The sequence below is a fragment of the Apis mellifera genome, linkage group LG11, assembly GCF_003254395.2.
Source record: "Apis mellifera strain DH4 linkage group LG11, Amel_HAv3.1, whole genome shotgun sequence".
Taxonomy (NCBI): domain Eukaryota; kingdom Metazoa; phylum Arthropoda; class Insecta; order Hymenoptera; family Apidae; genus Apis; species Apis mellifera.
The window spans coordinates 5,277,635-5,290,521 of NC_037648.1; positions in this window are offsets into that span (position 1 = coordinate 5,277,635).

The window sequence follows — 12,887 nt, forward strand, 5'->3', positions numbered from 1 at the left end:
ATTTATAAAACTTGTTTAAATTTTTTTCTATATTTGAATATCTTAAATCTCAAATATAAATTGTTATATATTATTGTTATATATATTGTTATATAGTAATATACGATATATACTATATACTATTTATACTATATATATATATATATATATATATATATATATATATATATATATATATATACTATGTATACTATAGTTATATATATGTATATTATATAATATAGTATAGTAGTATAGTAGTATAATCTACTGCATAGTAATATTGTTTTTATCAATGAGTTAATTTTTCAGCTGATTCCCATTATTATTAGTTTTTTGCAAATATCAAAATTTTATATTATATATTACATAAATATTAAAATATATGCATAATCGTAATTAATAAATTTTAAAAATTTAAAGAAGATCAAACACTTGAGATCCAACCTAATATCTTTGTTTTTTTAATATTGGTATTTGTGTAATCTATTAAAAATTTCGTACAAAATATTTTATTCGTTTTAATAATAAATCTTTCATTTGTTTTTATAGAAATAGGTAGAATGGCCAAATAAATACATTGTCGAATTTGCTAGAGATAAAAAATATTATATAAATATACAAAATAAATATAAAAAATAAAATATACTATGAATTGAAAGTATAAATATAATTAGATGAAATTATTCTGATTGTTTATTCGTACCATGTTATTGTTACGTCATTGATTTGTTTGCCAATCTATTCTAATCATCTTTTACGCCATAAGGTGATAATAACATTATAATTGGTTTTGTAATTTTAAAAGTGAAAAATTATTCTAATAATTTTAAGAGATGTGCGAGAATCTCAAAATATAGATTCGGATTAATTTTTCTTAGGATTGAATTGAATTTTTAACAAGTATTTTAAAAAGAATAAAAATATAAAACAAAAATAATAATTTAATATATTTAATAATAATCTAATAATAATTTAATTATTATAAAACGCTGAAAAAAATTTGTAATCCTATAAAATCATTTATTTACAATACTTCATAAAAGAAAAATATCTTCAATTAAGATATATAATAAGAATTATCTTTTTATTCTCTAATGATTTATATATTGTAGTTTTAGTTTTCAAAAAAATTTAAATGAAAAATATAAAAATTAAAATAAAAGTATATTTGTATATTTTTTGAAAATAAATTCAAGTAATAAAATTTTTTTGCAAGATTTTTTTTTTGTGAACTGAATACCAAATAAAATAATAATTTTTTTTTATTACAATTTATTCTATAATTCTTTGTTTTAGTTTTTTTTTTTTGTTACAATTTTCTATAATTTTCTAAATGAATTTAATCCTAAAATATTATTCAGATTCTCAAAATTTTTGAAAATCTTAATAATTTCAAATTTATTTTCGAACCAATTCTGGCTCGATCTGATATTATCTCATATTTCTAATACTAGAGAATTATTATTTACTAGTTTTAATGTTCTCTATTTTTATTTTCTGTTTATCATTATCTGTAAAACATTATTTAATATCAGATATGGATATTTTTTATTTGAAGATATTGATAATTTATATCTTTTGTAAATTCTTTTCATTCTTTTATATTCTTACATTCTGAATATTTCTTAAATATTAATTTCTTCTAAATTTCTTCTAAATTTTATAAGATTTTTTTCACATTTAAGAATTTTATTGTTTATATTTTCTTAAAATATATATATATATATATATATATATTTGCTATTTATTGAATTAGTGTATTGTATTGTATTATAATATTTTTTTTTTATTATTTTTAAATTTTTTTTGCTTCTTTTATTTCTTTTCGTCAAACCATGGTTTGTTTTTTTATGACATATTATTTTTTTACTTATTGATATACCTAATATATACCGGCTATATTTTTTGTTGTATTATTAATAGAAATATATTTTCCTTTATTAATTTTATTTATTTTTTCTTTTTTAACGCTTGATTATTTAATATTTTTTTATATTTGTCATACATTGTTTCTCCAAATTAATTTATTCATTATTGTTAATTCTTTGTTATTGATATCTTTCAGTATAATCTTTATTAGATGATCAGAAATTTTAATATGATTGTAATTTTTTGTAATATATCTGTATCATATCTCAATCTATTCTTTTATATCAATATATTGTATATATTTTTTTTAAGCTGAATATATTGTAGAATTATGTTGGAAATTAAATTCAAGAGCTTTATTGAAAATATTCACCAAATTCGAATAAACTTATCAAAAAATTCTATTTTACTTTAAATTTTTTTTTGATTTTTTTTAGAATTATATTAGATTAATTTTTTTATTCGTAAACAGCATAAATTTCACAGATAGGAAGATTTTGCGAAAAAATTTTGCATATCATTCTTCTTGGCTCATTGCATTACTCACAATTAATATTTATTATTGTATCTTTAATCATTATTAATAATTTCGATTGCTTATGAATTGTTTTATATTTTATTTTTCTATAGATTCTAGTAAAGATATTTCAAGTTCATCAAAATTGATGAACAAATAACTTTTTATAACCAGTTTATTCGTTATATATTTTGAATGTTTACTGTAGAAATGTGATGTATTTGTAGAAATAATAAAAAGCAGCGGTCACATACTGCACATTGTTACACAACACATGTATATGGAAAACAGATTCAATGTAAAAGATCGAATGTAATTAAATTATAAAAAACAAAATCATATCCTTGAAAACATATATCAAATCGAAATTATTTCATCTATAATGTATAATTACATTTTTTTGATTCTTATATATTTGATCTTTTTGATAATTACATTTTTCCTTTTTTTCCTTCTATTTTTTCTTCTTTTTGTTTTATTAAGTATTTTCTTTCTTCTCTATCATAAATGAAATCTCTTTTATATTATTTATCCCTATATATATTCGTTTCTTATTTCTTTCAATTCTTTTTTCAAATTTTTCATTCATCCGATCCATTTTATTTATCATTTTGCTTAGCATTGAAATTATATATTGTTTTGTATCTTTTTTATCATTATTTTTTCTTCAAACTATTGTTGTTTGTTTTTCACCTTTCATCACTTTTTTTTTAATAATTCTTATATTTTTTTATGGTTTTCTTCTGGCATTTTTTGTTTTTCTTTTTATATTATCTTAATTTTATTTATTTATTAGATATATTCTTATACTTTTTTTTAAAAAAGTAAAATTTACTTTATTAAATTTGTTTTTTGTCTAATTTCAACATTTTATGAATTCTTCTTGTAAATTTTCTATTTATAAATTATTTTTAGTTTAAATAATCTGAATTACTTTTTATTTTTAATTTTTTTTTAATCTTTACGTATACGCTTTTTTATGATTAAAGTTCTAACTATATATTATCGACAATTTAATATATTCATAATATTATTAAAATATTGATAATAGATAAAAGTAACTAGAATTTCTATTTTTGTTTAAATTTATTATTAAAGATATTATTAATAATTATTGATTGATAATTAAAATATTGTTTAGATATAATATTATGAATAGAAGTGATTTAAATTAACTTAGAATATATTTTTAATTTTTAATTATCTAATCTACTTATTTTTATACTAATTTATTATAGCAAATTATTAATAATATTTTTACATGTTTTACTGATAACTTCCAATAAAAAAAATAAAAATTTTAATTATTTCTATCTATTAATAATATTTTAAAGATTATCGAAAATTATTAATAAGATATCAATCAATAGTCGCAATATAATGCTATTTATTTTACTTCCTACAATAAAAATAAATAGTGATTTTATATATATATATATGAAAAAACTTAATTTTTTATAAATTTATAAAATATAGATTATTAAAATATTTATATGTTCATTAACAAAATATTTATTATTGTAGAAATCTATCTCAATTTGGTATTTATATAATGTAAATGATTATGAAATTGATTGATTGATATGATAATTCTAAGCATAATTTAATATGTTTTTAATTTTTTTTTATTTTATTGTATTTTAGGTATATGAATTTTTATTTTTAAAATTATTATTATTATTAATGCAATAAATATGATTTATTTTTTTTAGTTAAATAATAAATAATTAAATAATTATGAATTAAGGGTAATAAAAATATTTATTGTTATATAATATATAATTCTTAAAACGTATATTTTCTGTCCTTTTTTTATTTTATTTATTTTTTCATTTTCATTTCCATGTTTTCATTCCATTTTTATTCTTTATCGATCTTTTTTATAATTTTTTTTAAATCTGTTTCATCTATTATTATTTATTTTTTATTGTTAAATTTATTAATTAGCATTACTATTAAAAAAGAAATATTAGAAAGAGAAGATAAAAATAAAATACGCTAATAAGCCTAATTTAAAACAAATCTGTACAGGATATTACAAAAATTAATGATTTAAGCAACTTTTTTCTTATGGAAATTTTTTTCTTTATTAATGAATTATTACTAATATTAGTCAATTATAGAACGCAAAGTCTTATTATGTCGCGATAGATATGTGCTCAAACAAATCTGTACTTCAACAACAATTGAAGCAATATGTATATTTATTTTTTTTTATAATTTCTTTTTTTTTCAAAGTGTAACACATAATATTTTTATATATATTTCTAATATTATAAATTATTTATATTTCAATGTTTTATTATTTTTTGTTCATATAATCTTTATTTAAATAATTGATTTTTATCCAAAAATATTGCAATACAAATTTTAAATATCTTATTTATTTTTTTATATAAAAAAATTTTATTGGGTTGGCAACTAAGTAATTGCGGATTTCACTCATAGATGGCTTCAGTTGAATTTTTAGGTTTGCTGGCGTAGTCCAAATGTAAAACACATTTTGTTATTTGATAGTTGACAATTCAGCTGTCAATCAGTAAAAAAAGTTTTTTGATCGGTTGCGTAGTTTTCGTTTGGCATTGAAAAATGGAAAATCAAAAGGAACATTATCGTCATATTTTGCTTTTTTATTTTCGCAAAGGGAAAAACGCATCGCAAGCTCACAAAAAGTTATGTGCTGTTTATGGCGACGAAGCCTTAAAAGAACGGCAGTGTCAAAATTGGTTTGACAAATTTCGTTTTGATGATTTTTCACTCAAAGACGAAAAACGCTCTGGTCGTCTAGTTGAAGTTGATGACGACCTAATCAAAGCAATAATCGATTCGGATCGTCACAGTACAACTCGTGAGATTGCAAAGAAGCTTCATGTATCACATACATGCATTGAAAACCACTTAAAACAACTTGGCTATGTTCAAAAACTCGATACATGGGTTCCTCACGAACTGAAAGAAAAGCATTTAATGCAACGCATTAATAGCTGCGATTTGCTAAAGAAACATAATGAAAATGATCCATTTTTAAAACGACTGATAACTGGCGATGAAAAATGGATTGTTTACAACAATATCAAGCGGAAAAGATCGTGAAGCAGGCCACGTGAACCAGCTCAACATCAAAAGCTGGTATTCATCAAAAGAAGGTTTTGTTATCAGTTTGGTGGGATTACAAAGGAATTGTCTATTTTGAACTCTTACCACCCAACCGAACGATCAATTCTACATTGAACAACTAACGAAATTAAACAATGCAGTTGAAGAAAAGCGGCCCGAATTGACAAATCGAAAAGGTGTTGTATTCCATCATGACAATGCATGGCCACACACATCTTTGGTCACTCGGCAAAAATTATTGGAGCTTGGTTGGGATATTTTGCCACATCCACCATATAGTCCTGACTTTGCACCATCTGATTACTTTTTGTTTCGATCTTTACAAAACTCCTTGAATGGTAAAAATTTCAATAATGATGATGATATTAAATCGTACCTGATTCAGTTTTTTGCTAATAAAAACCAGAAGTTTTATGAACGTGGGATTATGATGCTGCCTGAAAGATGGCAAAAGGTCATTGATCAAAATGGGCAATACATTACAGAATAAAGTTATTCAGTTCCATTCATGAAAAAATTGTCTTTGATTTTCTAAAAAAAATCCGCAATTACTTAGTTGCCAACCCAATATATAAAATATTACAATTTCTACAGTTATAAATTACTATAAGTAATAAGATTTATACATAATGAAATTTCAAATTGTTTATATTATATGTATATTTTTTTATTTCTATATGTTAAAAAAAATTGATTTGAAAAAATTAGAATCCTTATCACTATTCATAATACATACTATTCATAATATATCACTATTTCTAATAAAAATGCAAGATATTTATCAACAGAAAGAAAATTACATATATTCTTCACAAAAATTTTATTTTCGCACATTTCTGGCGTTTCTTTTACAATTTTTGCTATTTTTTGTTTTTTTAATACAATTTACAAAAGATTTTTTATCTTTCTTTCATTTTCAGTGGATCATATAGCGCTTTAATAAATCCAAACGTGGCAACCTTGCACACAGAAATATCAATGAATAAATGCAATAAAACAAACCGACTAATGATGTGACCCTCAATGAAAATGATGCTAGCGAGGTTTATTAAATGATGATGATGATGATGATGATGATGATGATGATGATAATGATGATGATAATGATTATGGTAATGATGATGATAATGATAATGATTAATGGTAATGGTAATGGTAATGGTAATGGTAATGGTAATGGTAATGGTAATGGTAATGGTAATGGTAATGGTAATGGTAATGGTAATGGTAATGGTAATGGTAAGGTATGGTAATGGTAATGGTAATGGGTAATGGTAATGGTAATGGTAATGGTAATGGTAATGGTAATGTAATGGTAATGGTAATGGTTGGTAATGGTAATGGTGTAATGGTAATGGTAATGGTAATGGTAATGGTAATGGTAATAATGGTAATGGTAATGGTAATGGTAATGGTAATGGTAATGGTAATGGTAAATGTAATGGTAATGGTAATGGTAATGGTAATGGGGTAATGGTAATGGTAATGGTAATGGTAATGGTAATGGTAATGGTAATGGTAATGGTAATTGGTAATGGTAATGGTAATGGTAATGGTAATGGTAATGGTAATGGTAATGGTAATGGTAATGGTAATGGTAATGGGTAATGGTAATGGGTAATGGTAATGGTAATGGTAATGGTAATGGTAATGGTAATGGTAATGGTAAAATGGTAATGGTAATGGTAATGGTAATGGTAATGGTAATGGTAATGGTAATGGTAATGGTAATGGTAATGGTAATGGTAATGGTAATGGTAATGGTAATGGTAATGGTAATGGTAATGGTATAATGGTAATGGTAATGGTAATGGTAATGGTAATGGTAATGGTAATGGTAATGGTAATGGTAATGGTAATGGTAATGGTAATGGTAATGGGTAATGGTAATGGTAATGGTAATGGTAATGGTAATGGTATGGTAATGGTAATGGTAATGGTAATGGTAATGGTAATGGTAATGGTGGTAATGGTAATGGTAATGGTAATGGTAATGGTAATGGTAATGGTAATGGTAATGGTAATGGTAATGGTAATGGTAATGGTAATGGTAATGGTAATGGTAATGGTAATGGTAATGGTAATGGTAATGGTAATGGTAATGGTAATGGTAATGGTAATGGTAATGGTAATGGTAATGGTAATGGTAATGGGTAATGGTAATGGTAATGGTAATGGTAATGGTAATGGGTAATGGTAATGGTAATGGTAATGGTAATGGTAATGTAATGGTAATGGTAATGGTAATGGTAATGGTAATGGTAATGGTAATGGTAATGGTAATGGTAATGGTAATGGTAATGGTAATGGTAATGGTAATGGTAATGGTAATGGTAATGGTAAATGGTAATGGTAATGGTAATGGTAATGGTAATGGTAATGGTAATGGTAATGGTAATGGTAATGGTAATGGTAATGGTAATGGTAATGGTAAATGGTAAAATGGTAATGGTAATGGTAAATGGTAATGGTAATGGTAATGGTAATGGTAATGGTAATGGTAATGGTAATGGTAATGGTAATGGTAATGGTAATGGTAATGGTAATGGTAATGGTAATGGTAATGGTAATGGTAATGGTAATGGTAATGGTAATGGTAATGGTAATGGTAATGGTAATGGTAATGGTAATGGTAATGGTAATGGTAATGGTAATGGTAATGGTAATGGTAATGGTAATGGTAATGGTAATGGTAATGGTAATGGTAATGATAATGATAATGATAATGATAATGATAATGATAATGATAATGATAATGATAATGATAGTAACAATGATAATGATAATGATAATGAGAATGATAGTAACAATGATAATGATAATGGTAATAATAATGATGATAATAATAATAATGATAATAATAATAATAATGATAATAATGATAATAATGATAATGACAATGATAATGACAATAATAATGATAATGATAATAATAATAATAATGATAATGACAATAATAATAATAATAATGATGGTGATAATGATGATGATGATGATGATGATGATGATGATGATGATGATGATGATGATGATGATGATAAACAATTATAAAACGATAATATTAATTAATTGCGCGGAAAGAAATCTTTTAGGCGTATATAGTACTTTTTATTTTTACTAGGTCTGCCTCTTTGGCTTGTGAACATTTCATAAGTGACTATACATATCAATAATATAAATAAATAAATAATGAGAAGAAGATACTTAATAACGATATAAATATTCTTTCAAATAAATTATTATTTAAATCGTGATATATTCATACATAGTTTCGTTTTAAAAGACGATTTTGCGTGTTTGTTTTATATCTGAAGAAAAATTCTCTTTTTGAAAGAAATTGTTTTTTATTCTTATTCTTATTTTAATTTAAAATAATTCCTGATCGCCAGATCCAGAATATAATTTAAACTCGCAAAAAAAATTTGAATATACTACTAAATATAACAATAAATCGAAAAACTTATAGATTTAAAAAATGTATTCTTAATTGGAGATTAATGCGATGACAATTTAATAAATCAGAGAAATGATTGTTTTTTGTTCGTTTCCGAGCAGCGGCATGCAATAAAAATTATTTTTTCGACTAGATAAATTTAAATATTATGTTTACAAAAATCTTATTTTTTATGATATTGTATATAATAAAAAAGATACAATTGAATTTACAAATAAAATTATTTGAATTTATATATGATGCAATTTTATAGCAATTTGTTATTTCAAAGTCTCGTTTAGTTTTACGAACAAGATTTATGACATAAATGATCTTTGTTCAATTTTAATTATGAAATCCATCATTATATACAAATAATTTGATTATTAAATATGATTCTTTTGTAACATAAGTATAGATAATTACGATTATATAATTAATATTTTGTTATAAAAATTTAAATCTATTAAATAAAAATTAAATATATTGAAATATTATTTTGTAATTTTAACAAAAAATAGAAAAGAATTATTTTTGTTATAAATTTTTTCAATGTTCATAGGAGTGAAATAACAGTTTACATACAATATCCATGAATAATAAATTATTATGAAGATTGTCTAAATACATATTGTGTATTCATATTTCATAGAATATTGCAAACTGTGTAGATATCTATAAATTTGGACGAGTTTTAAGTTTTTTATTAATTTAATTATAGCAATTTAATATCATAAATAAATTATAATGTAAAAATTATTACTAATTTGAGAATTTTTTTCTGTATTATTAAACAAATATTATCAAACTTAGTTTTGAAGTGAAATTCTATGTATACAATAATAAATGTTTGATTTAATCGAAAATTTAGTCTCGCTGCTCGATATTTTCATTTGTTATACAATTATTTTAACAATCATTGTATTGAATTAACTTTCAATTATTTTGATGATCGCAAAAACTTCTTTCAACGATTTCAATTGCATGGCTTCGAGACGTGTATTCTGTTAAAATTTCTATTTTTAAAAACAGCGATACAGAAAATAGACATTGTTCACGGAAGATACAATTTGATCCATCAAAAATTAACTCAAAATCTAGGTTTCTTATGAAAAAGAAAAATGTTAATTCTACTCGTTAATTATTCGCGAAAGATTGCTTCTTGAAATACGTTCCCTCTATTATTTTAAGATAGAGAGCATTCGAGATTGCCATCGATTAAAAGCAGAATTCGAACCAATGCCCATCAATGGTAATAGGAATTAAACAAAAAATAATACTTGTATTTGTATAAATTTCAATAATATGCGCAATTTCGAAGCTGCTCAAGTGTCGAGAATTAAATGAAATGGAACCTTTGGGATGGGTTAGCTGCCGTTTAATATATATATCCGTATATATACAGTTATTCACATTAATATAACATCATTTTATTCTTGAATTTGTCATTTTGTACACGAAAAGATTATTTAATTTTCGAATATGTATTATATTGCTCAGAAATCTTAAATAAAAATATTAAATTTTATCAAAATTATTTTTTAATATTTTTTTATATACGTGATGAATTTCAAATATTGTTCGTGTTTAATGAAAATTTTTAATTTTTTAATATTATAAATTATCAAGTTAAATAATATTTTTTTATATTTTTAAAAAATTTTTTTTTTCTAGATTTAAAATTAATAGAATTATCTAAGAATTTTAAGCGGAAGTATATATTTGTAATCCGTGTAATTTTTAGTAATTTTCTGTGTATTTATATATTATATTTCATGTGTATTTAATAAAATGCTATATAAAATATTATATTATAACACTATATTCAATTATATATGTATTATATATTTTTATTTTAATTTTTAAAATATGAATACTAATTCGTAAAACGAAAATATAGTTTTACAAATTTCAAAATAAGTACAAAAATTTGTATATTATTTATATATTCTAATACAAAGTTTATGTAAATATTCATATATAAAAATTACATAGATTATAATATATAGATAAATTAAAACATGTAGAATTAAATATATGTGAAATAATACACGGATATATGTACTAAAAATTACATTGAATAAAAAGACTTTTCATTATGATATATAAAAATTTGAAACATTTATTGTAGTTTGTATATAAAGAATGTCTTCATAATAATGATATTTGTTTGTACAATAAATTTTAAAAAAAATTTTAAAGAAAAGATAGAAATTTACATTGAAAATAAATTATTTTAAAATATTAAAATAAAATTATCAAACAAGGAAATATATAATATTTTACATTTTATATAACATACAATATTTTATATTTTATATATTTTTTACATATTTTGTATACAAAATATTTCTTTTTCATAAATTGTCCAAATTTAAAGTAATATAAAAATATATTTATTTAAAATCTATTGTACAAATATATCTGTATTTAGTGAGTAAATCTACATTGTGAACAAAACTCATATATTTTTATGGGATTTCTGAGAGCAAAATTAATTTATTTTATTAGCTTTTCTTCACTTTTCTAAGAAAATAATAAAGATTGACTTATTAAATAAAAAAAATTTAATAATATGAATTTAAAATCTCAATATAGATTTTTATAAATTTATATATTTATAAATTTTGAATTTTTATAATAAAATTGATGCTAGTTCTTATTCATAATTTTTTGTATTTAATAGCATTCATCCTTTAATAATTATTATATGTTTATATATTTATTTTATTTTATATTTTATCTCACATTTTATTATTATTATATTTTTATTAGTATATCATTTTATAGATAAATAATCTATTTATCTATGTATATCTAATTTCGAAGAAAATGAATAGTTTATATATAAGACTTTTCTTTTTAGAAATGAATAAAATTTTTATTGTAGAGAATTAACATATTTATAAATATATTTACTTATCATCAACTTAAATAAAAAAATTAATCGATTTTATATAAAAAAAATATATGATTATTTTATTTTATTGACAAAAGATAAAAAAAAATTGGAATTATTCTGATTCACAAATGCAGAAATATTTTATAGTATATACAGAAAAGTCGTTTATAATAAACTACAATAAATGATTTATATTTTCATATCATAAGAAACACGAAATTTAGATAACTCTTTTGTATACAAACAAATTCAATGATGTTATATTTGCAGATTTTTATCAATATCGAATTAAATCATTGTACATTAAATCCTCGATTGCTGTTTAATAAAACAAAATAATAAATAAATAAATAAATAAATAAATAAAATGCGCAAAAGAAAATAACATACGTTCAACGATGATTTCCCTTCTTTTAATCGAATTTGTAATTATTTTGAAGGGAGAAGAAATGAGAAGAATCGAAAATCTATTGTCGTTGACACTTAAGCTTCTTCGATATGAACACGTATTTTTACAACTGGCAAATAACTTACAAATAATTTAACGAATATAATGTTTATATAACTTTAAATTCCTCTTGTCGTCACATATTAATTACTGCTAGAGAAATTTCGCTATTTCGCGAGCATAATTTTTCCATCTCGCGATAACAAATACTTTGAGCGCGATTCTTTTAAATAAATATATGCAAATTTACCGGTCGAACATATTATAATTATACAGAGATAACTTTTAATTCAAAATCAAATTCGCAATGCATTTTAGATTGGTTGAAATAAATGATATTTGATATTTTTTGAGAATTTCTGAAATAATTGTTTTTTTTTTTGTAAGAAAATAGACATAATGATAATTGTTATAATATATGATGACATTTTTATGTTTTTTTTTCATTTATTTTTGACATTATTTATGATTACTTTTAAATTAATTTTTTTAACATTTTACTATTAAGAAAATCTGAAGAAAACAAATATTGAAAATTATAATTTTATTCAATTTTTATTTAATTCTTTAATTAATTTAAATTTTTTATAATTCTTGAAATTTTTTTCTATTTAATTTT